Raw genomic sequence first — 17,240 nt, 5'->3', positions numbered from 1 at the left:
GAGCTGCTACTTGGTCGGGATCAAACACCTTTGCGAAGTTTTACAAGTTTGATACCCTGGCTGAGAAGGACCTCTTGTTTGATCAATCGGTGCTGCAGAGTCATCCGCACTTTCCCGCCCGTTCTAGAGCTTTGGTATAAACCCAATGGTTCTTTAAGCATCCCCAGCATCCTCTAGGACGTATGAGAAAATAGGATTTTAATACCTGCCAGTAAATCCTTTTTTCTTAGTCCGTAGAGGATGCTGGGCGCCCGTCCCAGTGCGGGCTGTATCTGCCGTTTGGTTATAGTTACGCTCATGTTGCTTTGAGTTTAGTCAATCTGTGACTGTTGTTGGTCATGCCGTTGGATGCGTTGTTGTTGAATGCCATGTTGTACGGCGTGTTGGAGGTGTGAGCTGGTATGTATCTCACCTTAGTTTAAAATAATTAAATAAATAATTTTCCTCTAAATGTCCGTCTCCCTGGGCACAGTTCCTATAACTGGAGTCTGGAGGAGGGGCATAGAGGGAGGAGCCAGTTCACACCCATTCAAAGTCTTATAGTGTGCCCATGTCTCCTGCGGATCCCGTCTATACCCCATGGTTCTTGAAGCATCCCCAGCATCCTCTACGGACTAAGAGAAAAGGATTTACCGGTAGGTATTAAAATCCTATTATCTTTTTTATTGATTTTTAACAAAGTACAGAATCCGTAGTACATACAATTCAGTGAAATCAATAAGTGTAGTTTGGCACATCAATACAGTTAATCAGACAAGCCATGGTAATTAAATATCAATAGCAAATAGACACTAACATACAGTAGCGACTCTGGAGCACTGGTATTGAGTAGATTGCTCAACCCAGTTGGTTACCAATCAGTAAAAACATTAATCCACCAGTTCGAATACAAAACAGCATAGAATGGAACAAAAACAAAAGAAAAGGGGGAAACAAAGAGGAATTAGTTGTAAATGCATTAAAAAATTCGCCTTTGGAATCCCAAAAAAATCCTGCAATTGCCTAAAGGAGTACATCACGCCTTCTGGGTCAAAAACATCTTTTATCTGTGCTATTCCCGCAGCCTTCCAATTGAGAAATTTCTTGTTGTCAATACTCGGCATGAAATTAATATTGCCCCAGATAGCCATATATTGTGTAGTAAGGTTAGGATGTCTCAATTTCTTATTAATGGCCTACCAAACAATAAAAGTGTAGTGAAAAAGAATATTCTGTTTAACAGGTGTTGGTATTTTATTATAAGAGGTCTGTAAAAGTGCCCCTGGAGAGTAAGGGTGGAACAACTCATTCTCCATGTCCAGGTTTATAAATGTTGAGTCTTCTAAAAGCCACCATTTAACATATCGGAAATGCGCTGAATTTTGGAAAGCAGTCAAATCGAGGAACCCTATGCCCCCCTTCGTTTTGTTTTGCATAAGTTTCTGATATGTAATACGTGGCTTCTTGCCCTGCCATATAAATCTAAGAAAGTTTGCGGATATCCGAGGATAACAATCTAATAGGAATCATTTGTTTAAGATAAATCAGTTTGGGAAAGAGGACCGATTTCACCACCGCGTTTCTACCAAGGAGTGATAATGGTAGGTGTATCCACTGAGCTGTGAGTTTGTCAATAGAATCCAATATATTTGAAAAATTTTCTTATAAAGGGCATGCGGTGAACAAGTTATACATATGCCCAGATACCTGATTTTATCATGAACAATATTAAAAGGGGAGAGTATGGGAATATTTGGGGACTGCTGTGAATTGTTACCTAAAGGCAAAGCTCTGGATTTTTCAAAATGTATCTTATAACCTGCAAATATACTAAAGGTCAAGATAGTGGACAATATAGCTGGGATAGATCTCTCTGGCTGTGACACCAGTAGGAGCATGTCGTCCGCAAAGAGTGACAGTTTATATTCTCCCGTTTTGATTTGTAAACCCTGAAAGTCCGAATTATGTCTCAGCGCTACCACTAAGGGTTCGAGCACTAATGCGAACAACAATGGGGACATAGGGCAACCCTGTCTGGTCCCTTTCTGCACAGTGAATGGCCTGGACAACCGACCGTTCACCAAAATTTGTGTATATGGTTAATGGTACATCATTCTTATAACAGATATGTAGGCCTCTGGGAACCCGAACCTCCGCAGGGTCTCGAATAAATGATCCCAAGTGACCATATCAAAAGCTTTTTCAGCGTCAAGGGAAAGTAAGCCCCCAGAGCCGAATCCCCAGAGGTCCACGCATACTGCATCAGTGCCAACACCTTCCGAACATTTGTGACCGAGTGACGACCCTGCACGAACCCTGTTTGGTCCGGATGCACCACTGTAGGGACAATAAGTTTTAATCTATCAGCAAGAATTTTAGTAAATATTTTGTAATCACATTTAAGTAAATAAATTGGTCTATAGGAGGCCGGGGAAGTGGGATCCCTACCCGGTTTTGGCAACACACTTACCATAGCTGCATTAAAATATGCAGGCATAGACCCCTTCTGTATAATCAAGTTAAAAAAGTCAACCAAGAGTGGAGGGATGTGGTCATTAAGTAACTTATAGATCTCTCCACTAAGGCCATCAGGGCCAGGAGCTTTAGCAGGTTTCAGGCTTTTAATAGCAGAGTGAACCTCCAATGGAGAGATAGGCGCCAATAAAGAACCCTGTGAAAATATCCTCACCTAAGTGTGGATTACCACGCGCTTAATATGAATTGGTTCTCCAAGCAGCTGTACAAAATAGGATAGTCAATCCCAATAGAACAATATATATAAACAATACACAGCGCTTGAAAAATATATGAAAGTAATATTATAAGCAGACAGGTGTAAATGATCAATAAAAACAATTTATTTTGACATTAAATACTCATTAGTTATTCTAAATTATTCAATGTTTAAAATTATATCTAGAGCATAAAAAATGGAGCCAATTGATAGAAACCAGTCTCTGGTAAGGTTGGACGTTTTAAGGACAGATGGCAGTGTTATCCAGTGGTAGGTGGACCTAAAAGATGTTAAGCCTTTTGGATAAATCGTATTTCTCCACAATAATTACCATTCTTAGAGATGGAATGCTCCCCTAGCGAAGGTCCGGACGGCACGAACTCCAACGCAAAAAGTTGAGGGAGTTGGAAGGTGGATGTGAGCTGGCTGGCACACCAGAATTGTAAATCCCAGGCTGTAAGGTCCACTGTCCGATTGTCTGGATATTGCAGTGAGAGTCCTTTTCTTTAGAGTCCAAATGAAGGGTCCTGACGCGTTTCACTGTCACAAAGGGCAGCTTTATCAAAGGTATTGTCCCTTGCTCCATTGTACCCTTTTTATAGGGGTATTCATCCCATAATAATCATCACACCTGTCTGCAATCCTTAAAATTTCATATATATATATTTTATTCAAAATAGCATCTTTTTATAAAACATAACTTCATGAGGCAAAACTATCCATCCCTATGTTCTTTTTAATTAAAAACGAGTGTTTTTATACCCAGAAAAAAGGATTTTTTAATAATAATGAATGATCACATGACCGGAGTTTCTAACACTAAGTGTTACAATATGGAGAGCTATATAATAAGCTTCTTTGTCTCCATGTCAAATCTCGCTCTAGTTTTTGCCGAAGATCCGGTCATGTGACCCTTTCGTCATAAGTCACATGACTAAATCACGTAATCAAAGTCTGGTCACGTGACTCCCGTCATCAGTCCCGGCAGATCTTTCATCGAGGCATCCCCGGCCACCCTTATCCAGTGACTCCGGTCACATGACACACGCATAATCAGTCACATGACCGGCACACCTCCTCCATTCATTAGTATCCTCTGTACGGGGATGTGCGATCGGCTTTTTAGTTTTGTATGTATCGTGCTACTCCGGTCATGTGACTCGCACATCATCAGTCACATGGTTGACACACCTACTCCATTCATTCATACCAGCTCCATTAGCTGTTTTTTTATGGTGTGTTTCCGGTCATATAATAATCTTATTACAAAAACTCATTTAGCCTTCAGATAAAATAGTAGTTTTTCACTCCGATCACATAATCATGGATCCATAATTTATGCAATCTTAATTCTACCTACTAGTTTATATTATATTTCAACTTAATATCTATATCCTATAGATCTCCTGGTCAATTAAATAATTTTAAATGAGAGAATTACTATAGTGATATTTAAATACTTCCCATCTCATATACATTGTGATCTTCTGTCATATCAGCCTATATTAGTATCTATAATTTCATCTTTAGACATATTTAAACATTCAGACTCATAAATATATCTGTGTATATATTTCATATTTATCAGTATCATTCCCAACAATATACATATATAATCTTCATCTTCTACATTCAAAGACAGCATAACTTCAAATAATATTTTAGGACAATCAGGAGAGGTGAATTAAATACTCATCAACCTTATGGATGTGGTCATTAAGTAACTTATAGATCTCTCCACTAAGGCCATCAGGGCCAGGAGCTTTAGCAGGTTTCAGGCTTTTAATAGCAGAGTGAACCTCCAATGGAGAGATAGGCGCCAATAAAGAACCCAGGTGATGGGGATTGATTTGGGGCAAATTAATGGAATCCCAGAATTTCACTTTGTTTTTGTTAGGGTCTCCTGCTCTGTGCTGCCACATCGTCATGGCAACCGGGAGACAAGTGCTAGCGGAGTAACCTGAGCGTAGCTGATACTCCGGTTCGGGTCTTTTGCTGTGCAGTGGTTACAGGCTCTGTGCACGGCAGGGGATCCGGTGCTGGTTTTTGTGCTCACAGTCTGTGAGGTCTGAGTGGGGCGTGGACAGCACCTGCTATATAAACCCTCTTCTCAGGTTAGGCAGATGCTGCTGAATCTTTGTTGGTTTGTCAGTTCCTGAAAGCTAGCTAGTACTGTGTAAACTTTGTATTTGTTTGTTGCTTACTGCAAATAGGTCTTGGGATTTGGTATTACATTCTGCCAATCCAGACCTAGCAGTAAGACTGGAGTCAGTCGTTTAACCTGCTGGGGTTCTTTTGCTACTCTGTGAACCTAGCAAGTTTGCGGCTGTATTCTCAGACTTGCCTGCCAAAATCCTTTCTCACTGTGCAAGGTGTTCAGGTGTCAGTTTAGTGGCAGTAAGCTGAACCAGTGCACTGCAAGTGAGGACTAGGATTGTGGAGACTCTCCTTGTGTCTATTATTCCATCTCTGACCAAGGAGTTTACTGCCACACCCGTTGGTAACCCTTTAGGGTTTTGCTGTTGCCCTTAGCAACAGCATTTCGAGTTCTCTACGTATTAAATCACTACATCTCGCTTCTTTCCATCTGAGCATTCCTAATACTAGGGAGACACCCAGTTTCTTAGCCTTTGGGCTTCTCTGTTCACTTTGTGTTTATTTTGTTACCCTATCACCTTCTGTGTATGTAATGTCATATTCCCCAGTCTGTCTGTGAGTTCATTTGTTTTGCATCACTCACCGTTCAGACACCAGTACATTCCTGCTGGCACTGGTGTGCATAACAGTTTTCCGGGGAGATAGGGCCTTGAGCATACAAAGAAGAGTAGAACTCTGTAAAGATCTGAAGAATATCTGGCCCACTACATTGTAATATTTCCTCCTTATCTTTAATAGCCCCAATAATATTCTGAGAATTATGTACTTTTAGCAGGTGGGAAAGCATTTTACCGGATTTGTTGCCAAATCTATAAAATCTATATCTAGCTGACAAATTTCACTTCGTTGCCTCTTGGGAAAGCACAGCATTAAATTGAGCCTTGTTGTGGAAATATTTGGATATGTTACCAGGCGTGGGATTTTGGGAGAAATCCCTGAAAGTGTCAGATAAGGATTTTTTTGCATGGAGAAAATGGGCTGATTGAGATGCATTATGAGCTTTAGTGAAAGAAATAATCTGTCCCTTCAGAACGGATTTTGCACCTTGCCAAAACAATAATGGATCAGGTTTATGGATAGCATTATTAAGTGAGTAATCCTTCCAGGCCGAGACCAAGAGAGAACGAAAACTGCGGGAAGTCACCAGATAAATTGGGAACCTCCACTGTCTATGCGAAGTCTGGGAGGCGGTCGGGTCCAAACAAATCCATGCCACAGCATGGTCAGACAGAGCTGCCAACTCTATTTCTATCCTTGCAACATCGGGGGACACATGATGGGACACCAGAAGATAATCTAACCGTGATAAAGAGCCATGAGCAGCGGAATGTGGGTTTCTTACCCTCCAGAGGTCGCATAGGTGAAGTTGATCACAAATAAATTTAACACCTAATTGGTAGGAAATATTGCGAGTAGAAGTGGGACCACTCCTATCAAGAGCCAGGAGGGCCACCGTATTGAGATCACCCCCAAGTATAATTTTGAAATCTATGAAATTATACCGTTTTTTCACTATAGTAGTAAAAAATGGTCTGCAATATGCAGTTGGTGCGTAAATGGAGCACAACACCAGCCGTTGAGCATTCACAGTAACATCTAGAATTACATATCGACCATTAGGGTCACTGAACTTTGAATGAATATAGAATGTTATGGAGGTTTTCAACAATATACTGACCCCTCTTGAATTAGAGGAGTATCCAGCTACTTTATTTCTGTGTTTTGCTAGTTTCTCATGCTTTGAATCTGTGAGATGGGTGTCTTGTAATAGAGCTACATCCACATTCATCTTATTTAAATAAGTAAGGATTTTGGCTCTTTTTGTGGGGGAGTTTATCCCACCCACATTTAAGGAGCATATTTTCAAAGTAGTCATGGTCTCACCAACAAAAGACGTAAACCCATATCTGCATAATCAGGTACAGGTTGAGTATCCCTTATCCAAAATGCTTGGGACCAGAGGTATTTTGGATATCGGATTTTTCCGTATTTTGGAATAAACGCATACCATAATGAGATATCATGGTGATGGGACCTAAATCTAAGCACAGAATGCATTTATGTTACATATACACCTTATACACACAGCCTGAAGGTAATTTTAGCCAATATTTTTTATAACTTTGTGCATTAAACAAAGTGTGTGTACATTCACACAAATCATTTATGTTTCATTTACACCTTATACACACAGCCTGAAGGTCATTTAATACAATATTATTAATAACTTTGTGTATTAAACAAATTTTGTGTACATTGAGCCATCAAAAAACAAAGGTTTCACTATTTCACTCTCACTCAAAAAAGTCCGTATTTCGGAATATTCCGTATTTCGGAATATTTGGATATGGGATACTCAACCTGTAGTAAAAAAGTGGGGATGTTAGTAGTAACAACCAGTAAAAACAATAGCCATAAGTACAACCTGACAGGGCACCTGATATGATGTACATCCAGCCAGATAGAAGGGGAGAAGGAAGGGAGAGACATAGGATAAATGGGCTAAAAACATCAACATTTTGAATATAATGAACATATAAATGCAGAAACAATAAAAGGGAATACCAGGGAATACCTTTGTGGTCCCCCTGTGCGATACATCGCCATAGCAACCTGAGGAGAGTCCCAACACTGAAGGAACAAACCTCAAACTGCCAACAGCCGGGTGGACACCCCCCCCCCCCCCCGCCCTCGCATTGGAGGGGCCCGGCTACTATATAAGTAGTATCAACATGAAAAAACATATAACACATTGCTTAATCAAGGAGAGATTAGAACATATATCCCATACCTCATAAGAAAGCAAAGTAGGGTCATAATTTGAATCACCCAGTCAAAGTGTGCTACAATTTCGAAAATATCCCTTTCGAAGACCAAGACATGGGTGGGGCATCCTAACGCTAAGGAAGGAATCCCTCTAACAGTAATTAGTAGAACCCAAATGAGAAGGTTGAAATAAGCTGCCCTGGTGTATACTAGGAGAATAATTCAAAAGGAAATATATCAGGTCATTGCAAAGTCAGTTTGATACCTGTAGGTGGGTTTGTGTAAACCACTCAAGACATGAACAGCATCACAAGAAGGTCATCTGTGCAGTATACTGTACAGCAGTCTTGATCGGACATGGCAGAATCAACATTGGGAGCTTCTGCATCTAGATGCTCCTCCTGTAGATAGGCTTGTGTGTCAGAGACGAAGAGAAAGTCCTTGAAACCAGTTTCTGAAAAAATCCTCAAGCGGGGCGGAAAGATGAGCGCAAAGCATTTTTTGGCCTTCACTAACTCAGAACGAACTGGAGCGAAATCCCTCCTGGCTTTAGATACTTCAGCCGAAACGTCCTGAAATAACAAAAGGCGATGGGATTCCCACATCACAGAGCCTTTTTTCCGAAAGACCCTCTACAACTGTTCTTTTTGGGCATAATTGAAGCATCGAAATATTACTGCCCTGGGCCTTGCTTTCTCGCTACTTCTGGTAGGTCCCAGTCGGTGTGCCCATTCAATAATCATCGGGCCTGAGTCAATTGGGAATTGAACAAAGGAAGTCAGTGTATCCGTGAGAAATGGTATTAAGGCATTTGACTTGATAGATTCTGGCAGGCCTACCAGACACAAATTATACCTCCTTGAATGGTTTTCCAGGTCATTAATACGGTTTTGCAATTGACGATGCAATGTGACTTCTTGATCCGACTGTTGTTTAAGCTGAGCGGCATCGTGGAAGACCTCACCCAGTCTATGCTCCGTGGTTTTGAATTGAGATGCTATCAGAGCCATTTTTTTCTAATTTCTCAATGCTTGCAGCAAATTTCTCAGCTTGTTGTTGCAGAGAGGTTTCATCGTGACTTTAATGGCTTTCACCATATCCGTGTATGTGATTGGCCTGGAGGAATTGGCATCTCCATCATCCGCCTCCGATTCGTCCTGACCTAAACAGTCACTTACTGGCAATGGAAGAAAGAGAAAGCTCTTGTGTGGGTGCACTCTTTGAAAAACATGGAAGAAAAGATTTTTCAATTAGAGAAAGATAATGTTAAAACATATATTTATTAATCACTTATGAATTAAAACAAAATACCCTTCTACGATCCGATGAAAACACAAATTTTTTTTTTTATAAGTATGCAAAAGAATGTTCAAAAGTGTTAAAAATGTTCTGGTCATTAAATCGTGAGGGAGAGATTAGAAAGGTTGCAGACACTGGATAGTCTAACAGCCGTTTCTCCTGACCAGTACAGTTGTTCTGTATTAATGGGACCCAGGGAGGAGGTCAGTGTACATATTTTAACATAGAAAGACCACTAGATTAGGTCAATTGCTATGTAATTTACTGATTACCACTAGCGCCAACAGGCATGCATACCGAATGTATGTCAAAAAGGTCCAAAAGAAGAGAAGGATATGGAAAGGGAGAGCAGAAATAAATAAATACAATTAGTGGTGATACTGCTGTTGGTGTCCACCCTTCTGGGGAAGGGGAATAGTTCCTGTCCTACAACACCGGGTATTCCCAGGGAGTCTCCCCTCCCGGTACTGACCCAGCCCAACGCTGTTTAGCTTCCAAGATCGGACGAGATCGGGCATGTACAGCGTGGTATGGTAGTAGGAAGGATATCTACCAATGAGAGTGCACCTATATATGAAAATAAAGAGTAACAGAAAAGATAGAATGTGTAGTGCGTGGATCTACTTTCCACGTTAGGCAGGGTAAAACAGCTGTCACTCAGTGGCGCCGTGTACCCTGGATCGGGGATGAGAGTCCACTAAATGATAGGCAGATAGTAACGAGAAGTAGGGAAAAAATGTAAAGTTAAATGGACCATTATACTATTAAGGGAACCAATGTCCAATAACGGGATAAATGAATCAACAGGAATTCATGATCAGGATGCAAAATGACTGTACATTCTTAGTATACACATACCCTGAGTGTACGGCTGAAAAAAACGGAATGATTATAGGTAAGAAAAAATGCTTCTGGTGAAAATGCTGTGTACAATAGGTTTGAGTCAAATTCAGTGGATAAGTAATACCAGGTAGTCCAAAACACACATTTAGTAAGCCATACTGTCTAAGTCAGATATAGACATGCAGTATGCCAAAGGTGAAATCACCCTATAATTACTAAGTTAAATGAACTGGGTTTATGCACACAAGGAACTTATTTTGTTATTGTGTGTGTGTGTGACTGTCTCCTCTGACGCGTTTCGCCCGTGGGCTTGTTCACTTCCGCGATCCCGGAAGTGAACAAGCCCACGGGCGAAACGCGTTTTCTACGGACTCTACAGCGGGACCTTCCCATGGAGGCTTCACTGGTTACCATCTACCCACTACATCTGACTCTCTGAGTATACTGGCTTTTATCCTTATATATCAATCGTTACATGTGTATATAGGTTCCTACTCTCAGTATAATCCATCACTGTGCTGTTTTTGTATTAGAGACACTTACCCAAACTCTTTTTCATATGCACAGTATAGGTCAGAGGAGACAGTCACACACACACAATAACAAAAATAAGTTCCTTGTGTGCATAAACCCAGTTCATTTACCTTAGTAATTATAGGGTGATTTCACCTTTGGCATACTGCATGTCTATATCTGACTTAGACAGTATGGCTTACTAAATGTGTGTTTTGGACTACCTGGTATTACTTATCCACTGAATTTGACTCAAACCTATTGTACACAGCATTTTCACCAGAAGCATTTTTTCTTGCCTATAATCATTCCGTTTTTTTCAGCCGTACACTCAGGGTATGTGTATACTAAGAATGTACAGTCATTTTGCATCCTGATCATGAATTCCTGTTGATTCATTTATCCCGTTATTGGACATTGGTTCCCTTAATAGTATAATGGTCCATTTAACTTTACATTTTTTCCCTACTTCTCGTTACTATCTGCCTATCATCTAGTGGACTCTCATCCCCGATCCAGGGTACACGGCGCCACTGAGTGACAGCTGTTTTACCCTGCCTAACGTGGAAAGTAGATCCACGCACTACACATTCTATCTTTTCTGTTACTCTTTATTTTCAGATATAGGTGCACTCTCATTGGTAGATATCCTTCCTACTACCATACCACGCTGCCCATGCCCGATCTCGTCCGATCTTGGAAGCTAAACAGCGTTGGTCTGGGTCAGTACCGGGAGGGGAGACTCCCTGGGAATACCTGGTGTTGTAGGACAGGAACTATTCCCCTTCCCCAGAAGGGTGGACACCAACAGCAGTATCACCACTAATTGTATTTATTTATTTCTGCTCTCCCTTTCCATATCCTTCTCTTCTTTTGGACCTTTTTGACATACATTCGGTATGCATGCCTGTTGGCGCTAGTGGTAATCAGTAAAGTACATAGCAATTGACCTAATCTAGTGGTCTTTCTATGTTAAAATATGTACACTGACCTCCTCCCTGGGTCCCATTAATACAGAACAACTGTACTGGTCAGGAGAAACGGCTGTTAGACTATCCAGTGTCTGCAACCTTTCTAATCTCTCCCTCACGATTTAATGACCAGAACATTTTTAACACTTTTGAACATTCTTTTGCATACTTATAAAAAAAATTTTTTGTGTTTTCATCGGATCGTAGAAGGGTATTTTGTTTTAATTCATAAGTGATTAATAAATATATGTTTTAACATTATCTTTCTCTAATTGAAAAATCTTTTCTTCCTGGTTTTTCAAAGAGTGCGCCCACACAAGAGCTTTCTCTTTCTTCCATTGCCAGTACTTGTACTCTCTAGCTCTGGGCGCACCACCAATAAGGACTACTATCGAAAGATTGTATCTCTCTTTCCTATAGTTTAATTGTCCGCTTTTGGTTTTTCTCAATATATTTAATATCAGCAACAACCTATCACACACCAGTGCCCAGTCGCCCCTTTCTTCCAGACTAAACAGTCACTTGTCGGATTATCCAACTTGCGTCTTTCGCCACGTGGGCGTGAAGGTTTGGGAGTAACAAATTTCTCCATAGTGGAAGGTTAGAGAATGGCAAAACAGTTCTGGGAGTACAGAACAAAAGTCAGAAACATGGTGGATGGGTGAAGGGAGAAATTACTAGGTTGTTATATGTGGTAATAAGCAGTCACATGAAGTAGCCGGAGCCCCACATACCTTAAGAGGGGGTGGGGGGGAGACGACATCAGAAAAGAAAGAATAAAAGTAACATCAGCTGTGGGGAAGTACAACTCCAGATAGGTGGGGGAGACCACCAATTGTAGAGAATGAGTTTCAGACAAACTTCAGCTAATAACCCTGAGTGTATGTAAGCTGACTGAGAACGGCCACAGTGTGAGTAAAAAATCAGTCAGAGAATATTGCAGTAGTGTTACACCGCTTTAAAAATGGGAGCAACTGCAATGCTGGTGGATAAGAAGTTCTGTGTGGTATGCAGCTGCCTGTAATTAGTGGGGACATCTGCACAGGCTCCTTCGTGAAGAGCGTCCTCGGCAATCAGCCTGGGGGTTATTCTATGTGGTCCAGCCCTGCAGGCAGAGGAGGAGTGCGATCGTGGACTTCTGCGCCAGCCGCCCTCTATTTCTGGTTGCCGCCTGCTACTCAAGGCCGCAACTTCTCCCGGAAGGCTAGGCTGCAACACGGACCGCACACTCTCTGCTGTCCCCAGCGCCGGTAACGTCCCCCCTGCCTCAGTGGGTGTCCTGGCAGTTAGAGGAGAGGAGAAGCACGAGTTTGGGTGCCCCAGAGGTGGATTACAAAGCTGGGATCCCGGGAGCTCACTGAGGCTGCGGTGTAGACCCCCCTGGACTCAGGGGCCCGTGTGCACCGCACACACTGCACCCATTATAAATACGCCAATGTATCTGACATGGCTTTCTACTCACATAACTTATTTGTAATACCTGTCTATATTCCATTTGCGTTATTAAAGGGGTAAACAACTGAAGTGGCTTTTGTAAAGGTGACTCATTTATTAATAATAATCAAGAATCAAGATACTTTTCTTTCTTGTGTATATGACACTTTTCTCTCATGTACGTGACATTTCTTCTCTCTTTTGCTTCTTTACATTTTTACAGTGGTTCCCAAAAGTGTTCTTCATGTCACCCCAACAGTTCAGGTTTTAATGATCTATGCTTATGTGAGAGGTGCGGTGCGTGTGGTAGTGCCTGCTGCCGTGCAGGTGTAGACTCGGTACTCACCAGGCGCCGCTCGCTCTCACCTTCAGGTACCGGAACCCTCAACGGACCTGGAAATCTTCACTCGGATCCGGACACGGCGATTCCCTCTCGGAGCTGACCGACGACCTAGCTGAGGAGAGAAGGGTTTACATTAAAGGGGGTATCGACCCTTCTTCCGGTGGAACAGGGGATACCCCAGGGGTGGCTGCGACCTTCACCGGCTGGGTGAATGGTCATCACCGGCACAAAGCCTCAGCTACCCAGCTTTCACACACTCGCGCTTTCGCACGTAGTGTGATGAAAGGGATTCTCACGTCCGTGAGCAATCCTAACTCCGGCGCTCGGGGACAAACAAGGGACAGACGTACACGGATGCTACTCACCGTCACGAGTCTTGCACTCCGATCTTCTCCACTTACAGGTCCCTGTAAGGAGGCAAAGAGAAACAGCCGTGCAGGGCCTAACTCTGACCTAGTGTCACACCCTATACTATCTACAACAGCGGAGCCCTCAAACTAGCTCTGTGGGTGTGGTGCAACACAACTATGCACAACTTACACAACACAACACTTTGCCCTGCACGGTAACAACATATAACACACTATCGGAGTTACAACATAAAACGGTGCTGTCCCTTTATCTACCCGACCCAGAACACCCAGTAGTGGGGACCGCACAGCTCACCCACCTACCGTACTCTCAGGGTGGCCTGAGCCTAGCGCCCAGTACCACCTTTACTCACCTCAGGGAAACACTGCTTCGCTGGGCCTAGCGCCCCCTAACTGCCCACAGGCCGGAGGCCTGACTTTGCCCACGGGCCTAGCGCCCGCCTACTTGCCGCCCGTTGGGTGACCTGGGCCTTGTGCCCAGGGTCACCTTATCGTATCCCTGATTTGGCCACAAATACCCTAGGGCCTAACGCCCTCTATTAGCCACAGGCCTAGTGCCTAGATCGTTCCCCGGGCCTAGTGCCCGCCTAACTGGTGCCGCATGAGTGGGGTGGCTTGGGCCTAATGCCCAAACCACCTCATCAAATATTGGGGGCCCAAACTCCTAACTGCACCCAGGCCTAGCGCCTGAATTGTGTCCTCGGGCCTAATGCCCGTCCCTGGTGGTCGAGGGAGGAAAAGGGGAGGGGGAGGATAGCCTCACTGAGGCCTTACCTAACCTGGGGGCCTCCACCGTCTTCTGCCGCTGACCCGTCCTGGCCAGCGGCGCCTCCGTCTCTTCCCTGCGTCCAGCCGCCGCTGGACATCTTCTTTCTGCAGGCCGACGTCTTCTGGCCTCTTCCGCGGCCTCAGGACCTCCTCTCCCCGCGGTCGTCGTCTTCTCCTCGGCGCCGGATCCTCTTCTGCGCTCCGGCGCGCCGACGACCTCCTCCGCTGCTCCCGGCCGTGTCTTCTGTTCTTCTCCCGCCCGACGACTCTTCTGCCGCTCTTCGGCGCGGCCTTTTCTTCAGGCTCCCGCCCGGCGTCTGACGTCAGACGCCGGGGGCGGGGCCTATGACGCGGCGAGCGCCGATTGGCTCGCCGCGCCTGTTCCCGATTGGCCGGCGCCCCGCGAGCCGTGATTGGCTCGCGGACGGCGCCGGATTCAAAAAGCCGCGGGCGGCGCTTCTCATTGGCGGCCCCAGCGGCGCCAAGTTTAAAGCGCCGCCGCGCTGCTCTCCGCTGCCGACAGCCTGGTGCAGGGAAACATCCGATCCCTGCACCAGGCACCCGCCGCCGCACACTCCGCGCTGGGGACAGACAAGCTGCCCCAGCGCTGCCCCCAGCTAGGGACAGCCACATGGATGTGCCCACAGGGCACATCCTTACATTTCCCCCCCCTTTTTCCTTTGTAGTCCCTACAAAGTTCCTCACGACGTCCATTGTCCGCGGGTCAGGGAATTCCGAGGTCCCTTCGGCGAGGTTGTGTTCGAGGGTCCAGCCCGGACAGGCTGTGACCCCACATCCTTCCACCTCCAGCTCCGGGTTCCTCTTACATCCTGACCTCCATCGGCGGATCCTCTGGGGGAGTGGCATCTCCTCACGGTCGCTCGACGTTGGCCACCAAGGGGAATCTTCTTCCACGGGGACAACAGTCACCCACTCTTGGCCTCCGATATCGTCTGTGGCTTCGTCTCTGTCTTCCGGGTGTGGTATCGACCACCACCCAACAGCGGAATCCTCCGGGGCATCCGTTTCCTCCCGGGCAACAGCCACCACATGTCGAATTTCCTCGTGGGGCATCTCCAAAGGTCCTGTGTCTTCCTCTGGAACGGGTCCTCCCACGGCATCACAGTCCTGTCCCCGTACGTCGGTCCATCTCGGCACTCCCGGCAGGTACTCTTGCTCCAGGACTATCTCCTCCTCTTCACGGAGGGCATTCAACTGGGAGCATGACTCCACCCGATCCTGCCAGTCACTCTCGTCGGCGCTTCCGATGCCAGAGTCGTCCTCCATCTGTTCTGGGAGGGATTCGTCGGCGGACAGCTCACCGTAGTCAGAGTCCTCCTCCGATACTTGGACTGGGGTATTACTTTCCTCCTCAGCGTACTTCTTCGCTTCCGCTGGCACCTCTGCTTCCTCAGCGTACTCTTTCGCTTCCGCTGGCATCGCTACTTCCTCAGCGTACTCCTTCGCTTCCGCTGGCATCGTTACTTCCTCAGCGTACTCCTGCGCTTCCGCTGGCATCTCTTGGTACCCAGGACACTCCTGTTCCGCACGTCCTGGTCGTGGACGGTTCCATCGCGGGGAGATTCCGGACGTCTCAGTCACTGGGTCTTCACGCTTTTCTTCGCAGCGTGGCCTCTTCACCTCCCAGTCGTCCACCTCCGCCTCATGCGGGAAAGGATTCTGCCTTACTGGGGTCACTTTCTTGGGACAGAGTAGGTCCGCGGCATCTTCCCAGGGGCACTCACTGGCCGCATGTCCTGGTCGTCGACACTTCCAACAAGGGAGGGCCACTGCCACCTTCTCCAAGACGGGTTCCTGGTCCACCTCCTTCACTGGGGAATCCTCACCCGTTGGTTCCGGCTCAGAGGAAATGGGCACCTGCGAACTAACTTCAAGCAAGGCCTTCCGCTCCATTTCCCTCGTTTCCTCCTCCCATCTCTGGGCGCGACCATCCGCAATCATCCGGTCTTCGTTCCACGGACAATCGGGAAGCGCATGTCCTCTCGCCTCGCAGAGCGCACACACAGGCTCTGCAGCCACCCGGTCCCAAAGCTGCTGACGAGACTCCGTCAGCTGCTTCACCGTGGCCTCGTAGTCCGTCCTGTCTTCCGTCCATGGACATTCCAGGAGCCGATGTCGGGGATCTCCACAGCTTTCACACCGGGAATCAACCTCGTCTTCGCTCGACTCTTCGTCCCAGGGACAACTGTTGTGCTCATGCCCGTAGTTTCCGCAGAGCAAACACCAGGACTCCTTCTTCGCTTGGCCCTTCTGACGTCTTCGGTCCGCTTCCTGGACCACCTTCTTTGGGGACGTCTCTCGCCAAGTACACTCGTCGGCAAAGTGACCTGTTTGCCGACATTTCTTGCAGGGCGTCACAGCGGCCTTCTTGCGCCCCTTCTCCCGGCGCTCTTCTTTTTCACGCTGGACCGACCGCTGCACCATCTTCAGGATGTCTGCCCCAGACACCGTCACCCAGTCGCTCTGGTCCGCACACGTCCGGGGGTGAGTCTTCTCCGGAGCCGTCCGCAGGGAGGTCTTCTTGGTGGCGTTCCACATCGTGTCCGTGATCCGGTCTCTTTTATCCTGCCGACTACGCCAAGTGTGAGAGGTGCGGTGCGTGTGGTAGTGCCTGCTGCCGTGCAGGTGTAGACTCGGTACTCACCAGGCGCCGCTCGCTCTCACCTTCAGGTACCGGAACCCTCAACGGACCTGGAAATCTTCACTCGGATCCGGACACGGCGATTCCCTCTCGGAGCTGACCGACGACCTAGCTGAGGAGAGAAGGGTTTACATTAAAGGGGGTATCGACCCTTCTTCCGGTGGAACAGGGGATACCCCAGGGGTGGCTGCGACCTTCACCGGCTGGGTGAATGGTCATCACCGGCACAAAGCCTCAGCTACCCAGCTTTCACACACTCGCGCTTTCGCACGTAGTGTGATGAAAGGGATTCTCACGTCCGTGAGCAATCCTAACTCCGGCGCTCGGGGACAAACAAGGGACAGACGTACACGGATGCTACTCACCGTCACGAGTCTTGCACTCCGATCTTCTCCACTTA

The 17,240-nt window shown here is 46.0% G+C and overlaps 1 protein-coding gene and 2 pseudogenes across 5 annotated transcripts in view; 1 reads left to right on the top strand and 2 right to left on the bottom strand.

Moving 5' to 3' along the window:
* Window positions 1-17,240, bottom strand: part of DLGAP1 (DLG associated protein 1) — a 1,173,524-nt gene that overhangs the window by 358,102 nt on the left and 798,182 nt on the right. The window lies entirely within an intron of this gene.
* LOC134930540 (5S ribosomal RNA) lies at window positions 9,359-9,477 on the bottom strand (annotated as a pseudogene).
* Window positions 10,944-11,062, top strand: LOC134931432 (5S ribosomal RNA; annotated as a pseudogene).

The sequence above is a fragment of the Pseudophryne corroboree genome, chromosome 5 (genome assembly GCF_028390025.1).
Source record: "Pseudophryne corroboree isolate aPseCor3 chromosome 5, aPseCor3.hap2, whole genome shotgun sequence".
Classification (NCBI taxonomy): Eukaryota; Metazoa; Chordata; class Amphibia; order Anura; family Myobatrachidae; genus Pseudophryne; species Pseudophryne corroboree.
Note: the sequence above shows the minus strand (reverse complement) of the source record. Positions and strands in the feature narration are given on the sequence as shown.